This window comes from Lepidochelys kempii, chromosome 2, assembly GCF_965140285.1.
Source record: "Lepidochelys kempii isolate rLepKem1 chromosome 2, rLepKem1.hap1, whole genome shotgun sequence".
Taxonomy (NCBI): Eukaryota; Metazoa; Chordata; order Testudines; family Cheloniidae; genus Lepidochelys; species Lepidochelys kempii.
In genome coordinates this window covers 27,503,316-27,521,252 of record NC_136381.1, presented here as the reverse complement: position 1 = coordinate 27,521,252, position 17,937 = coordinate 27,503,316, and positions in this window count along the sequence as shown.

Genomic DNA, 17,937 nt, shown 5'->3' with positions numbered 1-17,937 from the left:
GAATGAGGTTTTTAACATTCTGACCTTGGGACAAAGTGGCATGTAAGGCACTGAATTTAAATAAAGATTAACTTTGCCAATTAATCACTGGCCCTGACCAGTGATGAGAGAGATAGATCAAATGTTCTGAAACAGCGATAAATCTATGACGGATCTCAAAACCTATACAAATATTGACATTACTTATTTGCTCCAGATAATGTTCCTATGTAGCCTTAAACTGTACAAGTCAACTCATCAATCAAGGCTCTAAAAGTAGGGAAATCACCAGGAGAAACAGAATCTGTAACTCCCTTAAAAATTCCAAACTAAATCTAGATTGGATGTCTTTAAAGCAACCACAAGTTATTGCACTTGATTGTTTTCTCTCATAGAATAATAGATATGTAGGGCTGAAAGGGATCTCAAGAAGTCATCAAATCCAGCCCCCTGTGCAAATGCAGGACTAAGTAAACCTAGACCATCCCTGACAAGGGTTTGTCCAACCTGTTCTTAACTTCCAATGATGTAGATTCCTCAACCTCTTTTGGAAGCCTATTCCAGAGCTTAACTATCCTTAAGAGTTAAAAAGATTTTCTAATATTTAACTTAAATCTCCTTAACTGCAAATTAAGCCCATTACTTCTTGTTCTACCTTCAATGGACACAGTACAATTGATCAGCCCTTAACATCTGAAGACTTATCAGGTCCCCTTTTGGTCTTCCTTTCTCAATACTAAATTTATTTATTTAAATCTGTTAGTCTTTAAGGTGCCACCAGACTTCTTGTTGTTTTTGTGGACACAGACTAACACGGCTACCCCCTGATACGTAATAGAGAAGAGTAATTCCTTCTACTGCAGGAATTCCCAGGCACTGTTCTAGGCCCTATATTATACCGGAAATTAGAGGAGATGATTCTAGCAGCCCTCTTAAAACCTGTGAGTCCATGGAAGTCATATTTAAACCTTCATTTTGTGTTTGCTTGGTGAGTACAGCAAGTTGATGATTACTACAAGTTTTATATATAAAAGAAATGGTCAAGGATAGCTTTCAGCTTTGAACATATGATTGCTCCTTACGCAAGTAAAAAGGGCGTGCTTCCCCATTCTCTGTTTGATAATACATTAATTTAATATTCAGTGCATTTGCCCACTCACATGGCTCCCAACAAATGACTGGAATGACTGTTTGTTTGAAAGCATGCATGCACGCTGCATCTTCAGCAATCATTGTCTGAAATTCTATAGGAAGATCATATAGCATCTGCATAATTTAACATGTACCTATCATTTTATTAATGAATCAGCGTCTCCCACTATTAAACTTAAAAAGAACCCAAACAAGAAAAGTAGTTAATTTGCTTGGAATTTAGTAGCTTGCCGAAAGCATGTATACTAGCCAAGGAACAGCAGGATGCTTTGATGTGTTTTAGCTATCATTAGCCAGGTTTGCTATTAATTATATGTTGCTTTAACTTTCGACATATAATATCCTTATATTAAATGTAAAAATACACTTTATGATTATACAAGAGCCAGACTGGTTTATAATAATTTCTCAAAACTGAAAGATGTTAAATGTATCTGAGCTCTGCTAGGTACTAGAAGTAATCAAAGGAAACCAGGCAATCTACAATGAACTCATGTAGTGTGTGTGGGGGGTGAGGGTGGATTTTGCAAAACAAACCAGCCTAAATTTGAGCAAATTAAGTCCCCTAATTACTATAACTGTCCATTTTAAATATTAGGACTTTTAAAAAAAAAAATTATCCATCCTCTGTGCAAGTTAACATCAGGGTTGGAGGTTCAGTGCCTTTTGGATACTTTAGTCATATTTTTGGGGTACGTAAATAAGAGACTATATTCCAAGGCTACCAATACTTCTGCTTCTGTCACAGAAGAGATCAAATGGAGTACAACATGCCAAGGCCTGAAGTCTTCATGTAAAATAACAGGGGAACCTCAATCTGTTTCATTTTAGGCAAATCAGGTGCAATCCATGGAAATCTGATGAGGTTCAATAAGGATAAGTGCAGAGTCCTGCACTTAGGACGGAAGAACCCAATGCACAGCTACAGACTAGGGACCGAATGGCTAGGCAGCAGTTCTGCGGAAAAGGACGTGGGGTGACAGTGGACGAGAAGCTGGATATGAGTCAGCAGTGTGCCCTTGTTGCCAAGAAGGCCAATGGCATTTTGGGATGTTTAAGTAGGGGCATAGCCAGCAGATCGAGGGATGTGATCGTTCCCCTGTATTCGACATTGGTGAGGCCTCATCTGGAGTACTGTGTCCAGTTTGGGGCCCCACACTACAAGAAGGATGTGGAAAAATTGGAGAGAGTCCAGCGAAGGGCAATAAAAATGATTAGGGGTCTGGAACACATGACTTTTGAGGAGAGGCTGAGGGAACTGGGATTGTTTAGTCTGCAGAAGAGAAGAATGAGGGCGGGATTTGATAGCTGCTTTCAACTACCTGAGAGGTGGTTCCAGAGAGGATGGTTCTAGACTATTCGCAGTGGTAGCTGATGACAGAACAAGGAGTAATGGTCTCAAGTTGCAGTGGGGGAGGTTTAGGTTGGATATTAGGAAAAACTTTTTCACTAAGAGGGTGGTGAAACACTGGAATGCGTTACCTAGAGAGGTGGTAGAATCTCCTTCCTTAGAAGTTTTTAAGGTCAGGCTTGACAAAGCCCTGGCTGGGATGATTTAATTGGGGATTGGTCCTGCTTTGAGCAGGGGGTTGGACTAGATGACCTCCTGAGGTCCCTTCCAACCCTGATATTCTATGATTTTCAAGACTTTCAAGTTTCTTACACCATCTCTCAACTCAAGTTTTCTATGCCACTGTGGGAGCATCCATATGTACACTAGATAGCCATGTATTACATTTACTGTGATAAGAGAGGTTAACAGGCTTGTTTCAGAGATCGGGGAGGAGGCGGGCGGCTATTGGGTCTCACTATCTTTTTCCATTCACTTTGAAATTCCCTGATAATTCTGAAGGCAGTAAATGAGACAACTGCCTATCCTTCTGACCACTATTATTGCAGTGTTTCTGTGTGCTGCTCCTGTCTATCTGTTGTCTCGTCTAAGTCTTTGGAGGCAGGGACTGTCTTTTTCCTCTGTTTTTGTACAGTGCCTGGCATAATAGGGTCCTGCTCCTTGTGGGCACCACTGCAATACAAACAATGAAGAGGCAATTCCTCTTTACATCAATTTAGTACTCTGTTCTTAAACCAAATATCCCTGTTTCAAAGAAAGATGGATCCTGACATCACTTGCTTCCAGAGCTGGTTGGCAATAGGTCCAAACACATTCCATTATTGGCGAAGGCCGTTTCCATAAGATGTACGTCTATGTCACACATCCATAAAATACATAGCACTAAGAAGCAAGCAAACAGATGCTTAAAAAACTAAAGCCCTTAACATGTTTGCCCTTGCTCTGGTAAAACTGCAACCAACTTCAGTGGGACTTCAGGCAGAGTAAGAGCTGGAGTATTTGGTGCTTATTTTATAGGCATCTGATTTCACTGTTTGCCTTCATCTCAGCTGACTTTCTTCTGACTTCAGTGGGATTTGGATCAGGCAGCACAGGAACCTCTAATCCCCCTTTAACTCTGAAGGGAATTAGAGGCACACAGCATGGCTCAGATTTTGAGAGACAGTTTTAAGTTCTGAGCAAAAATAGAAAACATGCTTGCGTTGATAAAAATATACTGAAGAAATTAAATTAACCAAGTGAGCAAACATATATGCTCATTTTGTGTTAAGCTAAACAATACAACTTAGAAGAATGACCACTTTGCCTTTATTTCATTACTTGCTCTTTTAATTTTTTTTTTGCTGGTTCATATAAAAAAAAAGGTAATAAAATCCATTATAGTTTTTCCTTGGTGGAAAGGTGGCTTCTGGGTTGATTTTCATTTGTTAGTGTTTCTGTTCAGAAGGTCAGTGACAATAAAACCCATGTAAGGTTTGTGTGTGCTTTTCTATCACTTGTCAGAATCTCTTAATGTCTTTGGGCCAAGTTCTTGCTTCAGACTATAAAAGCCAAAATTCTGCACTCATTCAGTCCACATGTAACCCAATAGACGGACAGAGATAAGCCCTGGTTTCCATCAATTGTGTTGGAGACTTATTTTGTTGGGATGGAATGTGCATCACTGATGGAATGTATTTAGGGAGATATTTGTCTCAAGGAGAGCTTCCTTCCCACCTCAGCTCTGGATTAATGCTGTCAGGTACATACACACTGAGATTGCCATTCAATAGTTCAAAGGGAACCAACAGGGAAAGAGTTGGGCCACACAAATGCTAGAATGTACTGAGCATTTTAATTGGATTACTCTGTGCTTGATTACTATCAGCAAGCACAGCTACAAACTCTGGGCCCAATCTTGTTCCCACTGACGTCAATGACAGTTGTGCTATTGACATCACAGTGAAGAAGAGGATTACAGGAGGCTAAATAGCACTGCCTAGTTGCCATTATGCAGATGTGATCCATGCTTGCCCCTGCGTGGGTTGCCAGCACTTGGTATTCAAACCAAGACTTGTGAATCTAAAAGGATGAACCTGCACTGCCTGAGCTAAGAGTACCCAGCTCTCTTTGTGAGCCCAGCATTTGCATTAACCTCTGAATGAGAGTACACAGACATGACATTCACTACAGAAGGGGAGTAGGACACTCTCAATCAGTAGTCTTATAGGATGATCAGTGCTAGAGCCAGGATGCTGTGGCAGCTCCTGTCTCCAGCTGCTACTGCTGGTGAGAAAGGAAGAGCCCTTAAATGGGCAAGCTCCATCAGCCCTGAAAGCAGTCCCAGCCCATGGGGGAGACTGGCTAGGCCACAGCTGTTTTGGTGCAAAGTTTCTTGTCTTGGACACTGCTGAGGCAGACAACTGCTAATAATTCAGTGCCTTAGACAACTGCTTGTGGCCCGTTGTTGATGTTAGCCATTGGGCTTACAGCCCAAGCTCTGCATTGCATAGTGGGAAAGTGACATACTGTTTATCTTTCTTATATAGCAAAAGAATTTCAGAGGCAAACTAGGGCACAGATAATGAAGACGCCTGTCATCACTGTGACTTGCTCTATGTGTCACTTGCAGGCTTTAACTTTCTCCTTCTTGCCTGCTTGCTAAGAGGAAATGCCATCTGACACAGTACCAAGGAACAGTAAGGATATCAGAAAAGGACTAGATGATCTACTGCTTCTCTCTAACTTCTAACATCTACACATGACAGAGCAACAATAAATATTTCTGAGAATGGTGAGTATTACATGTGTTTACAACGGATTTCAATGTCTATATTCCTCTTTGTGAGTAATGTCTGGGAGGTTGGCTGAATCCATGGTTTGGAGAAAAAATCCAGGGTTCAGATTACATGCATACAATTATTCAGCATTAATAAACTCCCCCTAGATTTTGTCATTAGAATTCAGTGTCATGTCAAGACTGAGCATGGTAAAGTCACTAGGTTTCCCTGGATTGGTGCTGTGATTTTTGAAAATCTAGTGCTTGCCATTTAAAACAAAAATAAAACTGGTACCAACAAGATAAAACATACGGTAAATTAATTATGTTTTTCTTGTGAGTTTCTACAGGAAGGAAAGCGTGGTCTGATACGTTGGAATATGGAAGCCTGTATGTCTTATCTGCCAGGCCCCCCTTGCGCATCATCCCTGTAATTATCGGGGGTGGGGGGGGGTGGGAAGGCAGTAGAGGAATTTCTCTAGAAAATAGGCTACAATTCCAACTTTTAAATAAGGCTTCCCCAGCATGGAACAGGATAACGGAAGAGGTTATAGAGCCTAGAACTGTGTTTACCTTTACTATGATAGATACAATTTTCAAAAGCACTGACATGCCTCTGGAGCCAGAGTCCTATTTTTAAGAGTGACTTTGGCACTTAAAACCTTCTGTGGATCTAGCCCTAAGTGCCTAAGTCCAAAAGGTAAATCCTCAGAACCTCTGCTCAGCTCCCACCTCACCCTGTATGCACCGAAATTCCCCGCCAAAAAATTCCTGTAGCCACCTAAAAGTGTGCCAGTACATGTGTGCAGACACCTAAATCCTGATAACTGCCTCACACCTAAGTCCTGGTGAGATCTTCAGACAAGATATTCCTCCACATAAGTGCCCTGCAGGGCCTGATCCAGTAGGCACTCTCAGGGTATGTCTATGCAGCAATTAAACACCTGTGGCTGGCCTGGCTCAGCTGGCTTGGGTTTGCAGGGCTTGGGCTGCAGGTCTGTAAAATTGCAGTGTAGATGTTCGGGCTCAGGCTGGAGGGGAAAGGGTCCCATCACCCAGGCTCCAGCCCAAACTTCTACACAGCAAGTTTTAGCCTGGCAGCCTGAGCCCTGCAAGCTGATCTGGGCCAGCTGCAGCCATGCCACCGATCTTTTACTCCCATGCAGATGTACCCTCAAAAGCCATTTAACAGATGGGCCCTGCACAAAAACAGTGCTAGTAGCAATGGTGAATTTATGACCTCTAGCCCAGTGTCTAGAGCACTCATCCAGGATGTAGGAGACCTAGGTTCCAATCCCCCCTGCCCTTCCTCCTCCCCAGTCTGATTTGGAACAGGGATTTGAATACACCTCTCAGGAGAGTGCTTTAACCATTAAATATTCTGGGATAGGTCTCCATCTCAAATACTGAAGCTATTCCATTTTGTATGGATAGTCACTGAACCAGAGACTGAACCGGATTCTTCCAGCCAAGTGCTCTAACCACTGGGCTACAGAGTCACTCACCTCTTTTACTCACCCAATGCATATTTATACAAAGTAGAAGAGCTTCAACAGGAGAAATTAAGAAAAACCCACCCTAGAACACAGTGGTTAAGGCAAATCCCAACTCCAAACCAGACAGAGGGAGGATTTGAACCTGCGTCTCCCATAGCCTAGGTAAGTAAACTAACCATGGAGTAAAGGTTATAAGCACCACCGTCTCAGGTTGTTTAAAAAAAAGAAAGTGCCTAACTCCAGGAGAAAGTTGATGGCTGTGAATCCTGAGCAGAGATAGGCACCTGCCTTCAATGAGGATGTGGGCAATTAAGGCCCTTTGAGGGTGGGGTTTAAGTCTCTCCCCTGCCAACAGCTTTTCCCGTCACTTGAGATGGCTGCCTGATCAGTGTGCTGGTTTCTGTGGATCCCATTTTTAGGCACCTAACTCTCCCCATTCATTGTATAGGGAACCTGGGCGCTTAAATCAGGGTAGAGCATTCCATTAGGTATCAGGGCTAGTGGTGGATTTAGAGTTAGTGGGGCCCTCCGTGCAGCTTCATTTTTGCCCCTCCCACCCCCAGGACCCAGCCAAGAAAAAGAACCTTTTTTTCCCCCCTTCATCCTCCTCCTATATTATAAGTAATAGGAAGTAAATGAAAATAAAGTGAGGTACCTTGATTGTTTTTGTAGTCTAACTTGTTTTCCCCCTCCTCACAGACCACTTGAAAATTGCTGAGGGTCTCAGCAGCCCACTTAAAGGTTTTTCCAAATGTTGTTTGTACTGTTAGCTAACTATTGTAAAGTGCTTTGGATAAGGATGTTTCATAAAAAACAAAAACACACACAAACAAAACTTAACCTTTCCTCAGTCCACCTAAATGGAGTTCAGACCACATTTTGAGAACTTCTGGTCTAGATGAAAACTTGTATTTGCATTACGCTGTGAAAAGTGAAGTATATAGATGATGCATGAATGGAAAAATAAGAGTTAACTTCCTCTGAAGAAACTTATGCAGTCTGAAAAAAAAATTATTCAGATAGTTTTTTGCTACAATTTTCCGTTACAAAATTGTCATTTAAGTCATCGTAAGTAATGTTTTACAAAGAGGCACTTTCAATTGTCAATATTGCCGAACTTGTCAAATGTTCCTGACTCATCGTATTCCGCAAATAATTTTTAACTTGTTTTAATACAGAAAAAGAACTTTCAGCAGCAGAATTTGTGACAGGTATTACAAATATTTTCAGAATGGTTTCTACATTTGGAAAGGTTGCCTGCAAATCACGTACAAGTCTATACAAATCAACTGGTGATCTTGAAGCACAGACCTCATCATTTCTGATAAAATGAAAGAAATGTTTCACTTCATCTTCCAAAAGATTTGTGTCTATGTCCTTTCAGTACAATTCACTTACTTTCTTTCTGTAGTGGCTTTTAGCATTTTTATCCATACTTCTGACAAAAAACAAGCAAAATAAATCAGTTTTCTTTAGAGATTCACCAATTGCACTATCATTGAACAATGATCTTCTGTCCCTTTAAAATTGATTTAATTGTCTCTAGTTTCATTGAAAAATAACATCCTGGTTTTTTTTTGTTTTTTTTTAAACACTTCTCATCCAATACATCAGAGGAACCTGTATTTTCTGCTAACGTTAGTATCTCTGCTTCCACCAAGCTATAGTCATTTCAAACTTCCATGACAAACTTCCATGACTTTTAATTGGGGCTAACAATTGTGCAGCATTCAATAAATTTGTATCAACCTTTTGCAGCGATTTGCTGATGGCATTAATTCTTTGAAGTAAATGGTTCCACAAAAGAGTAAAAAAATAATAATAATAAAAAAACAACCCAAAACACCACAGCATTATTGTACTTTTGGAAGTTTCCTCCTAAGGATTTTGCTTCAGTTTTTGCACGTGTTTTTCCAGAATTTGGTGTGGCTATATTTTAATAAGATTTTCCTTTATAGCATAGCTCATTTTCAAAGTCAAAAACAGAATCTGCATGAGCAGACCACCTGGTGTCAAATTCTTTTGACTGTCAAATGTTTTTCATTTGCCTGCTCCAAGCATGATTGTACCATACTCTATCTATGTGTGGAAACTGAAAAAAGGCATATGCACTTTGAATGAAGTCAAAAAGTGTGTAGCTCCCTCACAAGATTCAGCTGCAGCTGGAATGGCTAGAACATGGTATGAATAAAGCAGAGGGGCTTAAATTGTGGAGTCTTGCCTGTAGACCTGACTATTTTCCTTCCATATTTGCAGAGTTATCAAAGCTCTGCCCACGACAATTTTTGATGTCCAAAACTAAATTTTCAATTATTTCCAAAACAGTTCTCTAGACATTCAGAAGTGTGGGATTTTAGCAGGACAAAACAAAGAAATTGCTCTACAACTTCACCATTGCCAGGCACATATCTTAACATTAATCTTAATTGGCCTACATACATCTGGTGTTGAACTGACTATTATGGAATCGTACTTGGCATCTTTTACTTCAGTGAATTGGTTTGAGCTGCTCTGCCATTATAGTGATGAATTCATTGTAGGTTTGGGGTGTTAAAAAGTTGGTTTTCCCTGAGCCACAATACTGATAATTTTTCAAACGTTCTTTGAGAAAAAAATCAAATTCATTAAGATATTCAAGGCAGGTTAAAAAAAATGACCTTTTCCATTTGACAATGACGACTCATCATGTCTTCCTAGAGGACATCCCAAAGAAGACAGCAGTTTGACCGTGGCAACACTTTCCTCCAATATGAACACTCCTGTTGCAAGTGGGGGAGGTTTAGGTTGGATATTAGGAAAAACTGTTTCACTAGGAGGGTGGTGAAACACTGGAATGCGTTACCTAGAGAGATGGTAGAATCTCCTTCCTTAGAAGTTTTTAAGGTCAGGCTTGACAAAGCCCTGGCTGGGATGATTTAATTGGGGATTGGTCCTGCTTTGAGCAGGGAGTTGGACTAGATGACCTCCTGAGGTCCCTTCCAACCCTGATATTCTATGATTCTATGTTCAAAGTGAGCCAATAAAACTGAATAAATTCTTCCAGATAATTTACACCTTTGAATGAACTTACATATAGCATTAATATGAGCTTTGGAAGTTTCATGATCAGCAATAGGTCTTGAAACATTTCTCCAATTAGAGTGCCTGTCGACGAATGTTTGCAAATTATTCCTGACCATAGTAAGGGAAAACAAAACAAATGTAACAGGAGACTGCCTCAGTTGTTTCCAAAAAAAAAAAAAAACACCAACGAAATTCTCGTTTCTGTCAACCCATTTTTCTTTATCCTCAGAAAGTGGGACTCATGAGGACCTCTAAATCGCTTTCGTCCTGCAACCTCATACTCTTCTCAAATTTTCCATATTACCTATGTTTTTCAGTTTGTTTGCTAAGAAATATTCTATCATATCCAGTGAAACAGATTTTGGCCACAATGCAATGTCTTCAGGGTAGGTTTCTTCCCTTGCTTTGACAGAATTACCAATATTTTGTAGTTCCATTGTCACTTCAGAGTCCACTTGTTCAATTTTTGTAGTCATTGTGGTATCCCCACAACTAGGCAAGTGATCAGATAATTCAGATAGTTCCTCACCCATACTTTTTGATGACTGTCCACTATTCAATAGTTCAAGCTTTTTGAAAAAGCTGACAAACTATCTTTGTGCTTATCTTTGTCTTTTTTGCCTCATCTTCATTTTTTTGCATTTTTGACTGCCAGACTCAGTGTCGCTTCATTATTGCTAAAAAACTGACCTTTATTTTAAGGCAGATTAAAAATGTCGGAAAGAGCAGAAGTGTAGCAAAGGGTGGGCCTTGGACCACCCAATTAGGTTTAACACAGTTTATCTTGTGCTTTTCATCAGGCTCTGTAAAAAATGGGATTTTGAACCATTACATACTAGTGACAAATCATGGGCATTGTTGCAAAGTACAGGGAGGGTGTGTGGTGTTTAGATGTTGGCTGTAATTATTAGAATTGGGAGCACTGGCTGCTGGGAGTCTGAAAGGACAGGAAACAGGAAGGAGAGGGGAGGAATTGAGAGGCTGGGAGAAAGCTACAGAGTGTGCAGCATCAGCTCGGCAAAGAGGTTTCCATTTTGAAAATAAAGTCCTGCTGAAGCTTTTTAGTACCTTGCCTGGTTGATACAACATTCTGGCAACAAGGATGGGATCTTCTGCCTCTGAACCCACCTGCACCCTTTCTTCAAAGCCCAAGTGAGCCTCCAATTGCTTTTACTACCTGGATCCATATGTTTGAGACTTATCTGCTTGCAATCAGTGCTACAGAGATTTCTGAAGTAAGAACGCGTGCTCTGCTAATCCACTGCCTTGGAGCAGAAGGGCAGCGTATATTTTACACTTTTCCCCTTGCCGAATATGAGACTGCACTCACTGCATTAAAGAACCTTTTTGTGCCAAAAGTGAAAGTAGTAGCTAATCGCTACAGATTTCGCCAGCGTGAGCAGAAATGAGGGGAAACTATAATGCAGTATATTGCTTCCCTGAGGGGTCTGATTGTAATTTGTGACTTTGGGAATATAGCAGATGAGATGATTAGAGACCAGCTCATTGAGAAAACAACCATGCTTCATGTGAGAGAACGCTGACTTCTAGAACCACAACTTACACTCGAAAAAACAATAACCATTGCTATTCAGATTGAGCCAGCTACAGCTGAAGCCAAAATAGTGAGCATGGATACAGGAGGCACAGTCCATGCTGTGACTCCTTTGCAGAAAAGTTCACTACCACGGCAGACACACAATTACAAGAGGAAAACTGATGAAAAACCACTGAATCAGCAAATTCAAAATACAGTAAAAGCATGTTTTCGCTGTGGATCCCCACAACACCTTGCAAGCTACACAGGATGTCCGGGAACGGTAGCTCAGTGCAATCATTGCAAAAATATTGGACATTTTGCTAAAGTATGTGGCAGTAGCCAGTTCAATCAATCAACAGGTGCATGCAGTTACAATACCAGATGTTACTGTGCAGAGCGTGGACAAAATAAACTACTGCACATATTCCAGAACAGTTAAAGTGCATTGTAAACGTTTCAGCCATACCCTCAGGCAAACCACACTCTGATCAGCTAATGTTGGACACTGGCTCAGCAGTATTTATGCTACCTGATTCCATCTAACTGCATTACTTTAAAGATGTGCCTCTTACTGAACCCAAACTTCACTTGGTGTGCTATTTGAAAAAACATATTCCAGTACATGTCTGCCTGCCAGTAATAGTTACTTTTGGTGATCGCTGTGTAACTGCAGAGTTCTACATCATCCACAAAGGCACTCCTATCCTTGACAGAGATTTATTGGCTGCTTTAAATCTCAGGGTAGTTAATGGACGAATTGATCTTCCTCAGCAAAGCACTCTTGCGGTATACACACGAGTTTCAACTGCAACCCAACACCAGGTTGAGGAGAAACTCGGCTGTGCTTATGGGTTTCTGCATAAAGTTAAAATGAGGAATAATGTGATGCCTGTACGACAGAAGTTACGGTGCTTACCATTTTCAGTCAGGGAAGCTGTTTCAGAGGAACTTAGAAAACTTGTTCAAAAGGACATTATTGAAGAGATCAACTCCTTGGAATGGGTTTCACCTATAGTAGTGATGCAGAAGAAGGGTGGAGGCATTCACCTTTGTGTGGAGATAAGGGAGCCAAATAAAGCTATTGTGATTGACAGCCATCCTCTTCCTCACATAGAAGAGGTATTCCCAGAACTCCCTGGAGCAAAGATGTTTTCTACTCTTGATTTGCAGAGTGCATACCACACCAGGTTATGTTGCATGAAGATAGAGACCTCACAGCATTTATTACACAGGAGGGACTATTTCGTTTTAAACGTGTTCCATACTGTCTCGCATCTGACCCAAGTGCCTTTCAGAAAAGGATGTCATTGATTCTGAAGAAGAATCAACATGGAGTTCAGTGCTATCTGGATGATATCATCGTGCTTGGAAACACTTCTGAGGAGCATGACAATAACCTGCAGTCTGTACTAAACTGCATCAGCACAGCAGGCCTCCAGCTCAATAGGTCCAAATGCAAATTTAGACAAACTGAACTCTCCTTTCTGGGGCATACAATTTCACAGGCTGGACTAAAACCTGATCCAGATCATATCCTGGCAATTTCAAATTTTCCTCCAACAGATTTGCAAAACTTACGTTTCTTCTTGGGTCTTACCTCCTGGTATGCAAAATTCATTCCCAATTATGCTTCTGTCATTGAACCGTTATGGGAATTACTACGGAGAAGTTCAACCTTAGTGTGGACAACTGATGCACAAGCTAGTTTCAAAATGGTGAAAGACTTGATTGTAAATAGTCCAGTACTTGCACTATTCAGTCCTGCATTGCCCACAATTGTAACTATTGATGCTTCTGATTATGGACTTGGGGCTGTTCTCACACAACTGCATGAGGACAACACAGAGAGGACTGTTGCATTTGCTTCAAGGACACTAAGTAATGCTGAGAGAAAATACTCTGCAGTTGAAAGAGAAGCACTTGCTTGTGTCTGGGCTACTGAAAAATGGAGAACTTACCTGTGGGGCCGCACGTTCAAGTTGCGCACAGACCACAGCCCTTTGACAACGTTGCTCACCATGAAAGGACTGGGAAGAGCAGGATACCTTATTGCTTGATGGTTTGCAAGACTACTCTCTTTCAATTATGAACTGGAATATAAGCCTGGAAACCAAAATGTGGTAGCTGATTGCCTTTCTTGTCTGCCTTTGCCTTCATCAGATGATCCACCGGAGGATGAGGATGTAGTGGTTGAGCTTATTACAAGCACTCTCACTGCAGTTACAAGAGTACAATTTCAAGCTGCTTGTTCAGCTTGTCCAATTCAACAAAAACTATGGGAATTTCTGACAAAGAGATGGCCCAGTCACCCTAAAAACCTCAACCTAGTTTTGCTGCCTTATTTTAGAGTTTGGGATGAATTTTCCTTGTTTGATGGCTGTGTGCTACAAGGTACGCACTGGCTACTTGTGCCGGAAGAATTACAGTCAAAACTCATACACCTGGCACACGATACTCATCAAGGAATTGTCCAAACCAAACAATGACTACGGGATCTGTACTGGTGGCCAGGGATGGACTCTCAGACTGAAGCACTCATAAAATCCTGTGTCACTTGCCAAATGCATGATAAGATAGCAGTGACATGTACCCCTCCATTACAGCCTGTTCCTCTTCCTGAATCTGCATGGGAAAAAGTGGCAATTGACATTGTAGGACCCTTTGATGCTGCTCCAACTGACTGCCGTTATGCCATCACTTTAATAGACTATTTCAGTAAATGGCCTGAGGTTGTGTTTACATCGCAAATCTCTTCTGCTACAGTAATTAATTTCCTCTCTTCAGTTTTTAGCAGGGAAGGTAACCCCAAAGAACTGGTTTTAGATAATGGTAGTCAACTTACTTCCCTGGAGTTTGAAACTTTTCTAGCAGAGAGGAACATTTTACACAGAAGGTCATCCCTATATTACCCTCAAGCCAATGGGGAAATTGAACGGTTTAACAGAAGTTTGAAAGAGAGAGTTTGCAAATGGCTAAACTGGAAGGGTGATTGTGGATACCCTTCACTACTGATTTCTTGCAAGCATACCGGGCTACATGATAGGCCACAACGCAAAGGTCACCCGCAGAGTTACTGCATGGGAAACAGATGAATACTAAACTGAACATTGCTAGATTGGGCAAAACCTCATGCCCCAGACGAGGACGATGTGAGAAAAACAAGTGAACAGAACCAAGCAAAGTCTAAGGCTTTCACAGACAAGTGGTGGGGTGCTAAGGAACCAAAGTTTGAGTGTGGTTCCTTCGTTAGAATATGGGATAGGGAGAGATCCATGTGCCAATCTGGTAATTCATTCTGAAACACTCTTGAGTACCTGTATCAGAGCAGGAGAATAACAGGTAGGATCAGGGAGATGTTGCTACCCCTGTATACAGCATTAGTGTGACCATTATCATAGCTACATTTCAAGAAGGATATTGACATATTGGAAAGGCTTTAAAAAAAAAAAAAAGCTACAAGAATGAACCGGTGTCTGGAAAACCTGACATAGTGAGAGGGCTCTTTAGTTTAGCAGACAAATAGTCTTAGCTAGACTATTTCCAAAAGCCCATACCGAGGTCCCATGGCTGGAAATTGAAGCTAGACAAATTAAGACAAGAAAGAAGGAACAAATTTTTAAAAGAGAACCATTGGAATAATTTACCTAGGGGCCTGGCGGATTGCCATTCACTGGTCTTTAACGCCAGCTGTCTTTCTAAACTATATGCTCCAGCTCAGTCAGAAGTTAAGGGGTTGACGCAGGGCTCACTTGGTGAAACTCTATGGTCCATTTTGTGCAGCAGGTCAGACTATATGATCACCATGGTGATTTTTTTTTTTTTTTTAAGGCCAGAGAGTAATTCAATGAACCCATAAACTTGATTTTTGCCTCTCACTCACAATGGTGTAAATCAGGAATAACTGCATTGAAGTCCAGAGAGATCTGGGGACGAAAAGTGCCATAAGGACTAGTATTATTGTTCCACCTGTGAGTGAAGAATCAGACCCATGTGTATAAATTAATTCTGCACTCTAGAAAACCATAATCAATTCAGACAAAAAAATTCTACCATCTTCCATTAATACTCTGTACTGCAACCTGTAAGCTGTACTTAAGTCATAACGCTTGTTTTCTTCAACAATAAAAAGCAGTAACAAATGAAGATGCAGGTGTATTACTCAAACAATAAAAATCATACTTAGCAGAAATGTGTTTCCTCAAAAGTAGAGAGTTATTTTAATTTCTACCAGTGAATGTATGGATGAGGTGTCTCATCAGCATAATGACAAATGTAGTCGAGTCTAAAAGGTCCGACACAGAGTCCTGCCTCAGGGATAACAAAACAATTGCCATGAGGGATCAGACCTTTGATCCATGTTTTGGGAGCAACATATCAACAATTCCACAAGTATCAACTGCTTTAGAGCATGGGGCAAGCAATCATGTAATGGGCAATAATGGAATAACTTATCCATAGATGGAAGTTTCTTCATAACTACCCCATCATGTATTCGTTGACTAGGCCCTGAAGTATTCTTATTTTTTAACCTCATGATGATGGTAATCTCCACATTTACAAAACAAACATTTAAACCTTTTTTAAAAAGTATTGGCTTCAATAATTCTTATGAAGGTGAGTTCCAAAGACTTAATTACTCATTTTGCAAAATTCCTTATATCTCTCTTTTAAATACAAGGGAGAGTTTTGCTTAAGTAAACTTTGCCAGCTCAGTCCCTAATTTTGCAGAGAAGATAACTTTTTTGCTTTAAATGGGCTTCTATAGTCTGTACAAGCAAAAAACAGTCATCTGGTTTCCATACTGCATAAGCCTGTCTGAGACCAAAGAAACAATCGTCAAAAACTTGGCTTGCACAATACAGAAGCAATACATACATATTTCTTGCTGTGTCGAGTTCCTATATTTTAGGCCAGAAGGGATGCTCCCTACCAATGTTTACTCGCAATCCATTATTTGTTGATTAATGTGCTGCTCTGGGTTATAAAAATCACAGCACTTCCTTCTACAAGTGGAAACCCCCCCACTCAAAAAAACCCACCCACATTTTTACTTATGCTTCTTAAGCCTTCCCCGCTCACCCATAAAATGCTTTGCTTTCTTGTTTCAAACTATGTTTATTCTTTATTTTTCTTATACTCACAAGAATTTAATCAGATCTATTCTTGAAATACATGAAAAAATATTTTGCATTTACTGTCAATTGTTCTTTCTATCCAAGGATAAGCACTTTACTAAGGCCAAGTAGTTAAACTTTGTGTGAATTAGGTAAGAAATATTTCCCCAGCTATAAAATGAAGGTAAGTCACAAGAAGATCGAACGACACATCCAAGATCACACTGCAAAGTCAACAGCACTGTTCACAATAGGCCTAACACTAACTCCCATTTTCTTCAGAAAGAATGAGGAGTACTTGTGGCACCTTACAGACTAACAAATTTATTTGAGCATAAACTTTCGTGGGCTAAAGCCCACTTCATCAGATGCATGCAGTGGAAAATACAGTAGAAAGTTACACACACACACACACACACACACACACACACCCTGAACATGAAGAAAAAAGGGTGTTTCCATACCAGCTCTAACGAGACCAATTTATTAAGGTGGGCTATTATCAGCAGGAGAAAAAAAATTTCTTTAAGTGAAAATCAGGATGGCCCATTTCCAACAGTTGACAAAAAGGTGTAACAGTAATTCCCCTCTGCCACCTACATTGGCCAAACTGGACAATCTCTACGCAAAAGAATAAATGGACACAAATCAGACATCAAGCATTATAATATTCAAAAACCAGTTGGAGAACAATTCAACCTCCCTGGACACTCAATTACAGACTTAAAAGTCGCAATTATTCAACAAACAACAACAAAAAGCTTCTGAAAACAGACTCCAACGAGAAACAGCAGAACTGGAATTAATCTGCAAACTGGACAGCATTAAATTAGGCTTGAATAAAGACTGGGAGTGCGTGTGTCATTACACTAACTAAAAACTATTTCCCCATGCTAATTTTCCCCCTACTGTTACTCACACCTTCTTGTCAACTGTTTGAAATGGGCCATCTGGTTATCACTACAAAAAGTTTTTTTTTCCTCCTGCTGATAATAGCCCACCTTAATCAATTGGTCTCATTACAGCTGGTATGGCAACCCCCATTTGTTTCATGTTCTCTGTGTGTGTGTATATATATATACACACACACACACACACACAGATCTTCCTACTGTATTTTCCACTACATGCATCTGGTGAAGTGAGCTTTAGCCCATGAAAGCTCATGCTCAAATAAATTGGTTAGTCTCTAAGGTGCCACAAGTCCTCTTTGTTCTTTTTGCTGCTACAGAGTAACACGGCTGCCACCCTGAAACCTGTCCCATTTTCTTGGTTCAGTTGCTCAAATAAGCATCTCATGAGATCCAGCAGAATCCAGTTAGACATTTACTCTGTGTACAGTCAGTTACTAGTTTCAATTATGTCAATAAATTTTCAAGTTTATTGGCCTTATTCACATTTGTATCATAATCACAACATGACAGGTGTGCTGCTTTTCTCTGAAATGATCCAGTTCCCTTGACAGAATAAACTCCTTGGCCTCC